This window comes from Penaeus monodon, chromosome 20 (assembly GCF_015228065.2).
Source record: "Penaeus monodon isolate SGIC_2016 chromosome 20, NSTDA_Pmon_1, whole genome shotgun sequence".
NCBI classification, from domain to species: Eukaryota; Metazoa; Arthropoda; class Malacostraca; order Decapoda; family Penaeidae; genus Penaeus; species Penaeus monodon.
The window spans coordinates 1,791,003-1,791,366 of NC_051405.1; the positions used below are offsets into that span (position 1 = coordinate 1,791,003).

The following is a 364-nucleotide window of genomic DNA, read 5'->3' on the forward strand; positions in this document are numbered from 1 at the left end:
ATCGCATGATTTTGCACCAGTGTGTATCGGGACACACAAAGGCCAGCCCCTCCAGCCAAATGGAAACATCAGCGTAGCATTTTTTTCCGTAGCAAGTGCAAAGAAAAAAAAAAAATCCAAAAGTGTGAACAGCCTCGTATAGCATTGGTATCACCTATCCTACATTCCACACAATGCATCAGCTTCTGTTGCCCCCCCAAAAAAGGCAATTTCCAAGCGCATGTTAATCTCTCATCCCTTGCTAAAGACCCGAGGTTCGAGGGAAAGCGAAGGTGCGCGAGGGGAGGCGAGGGCGCGTCGCCATGGCAACCTTTCGCTGCGCCGACGCCACCTGGACAACCTCGGGCCGCCTTTCCGGGAATCT

At 51.9% G+C, this 364-nt stretch overlaps 1 protein-coding gene across 1 annotated transcript in view; it reads left to right on the forward strand.

Moving 5' to 3' along the window:
• The window catches only part of LOC119585537 (endothelin-converting enzyme homolog), a 50,671-nt gene that overhangs the window by 32,339 nt on the left and 17,968 nt on the right, over positions 1-364 (forward strand). The window lies entirely within an intron of this gene.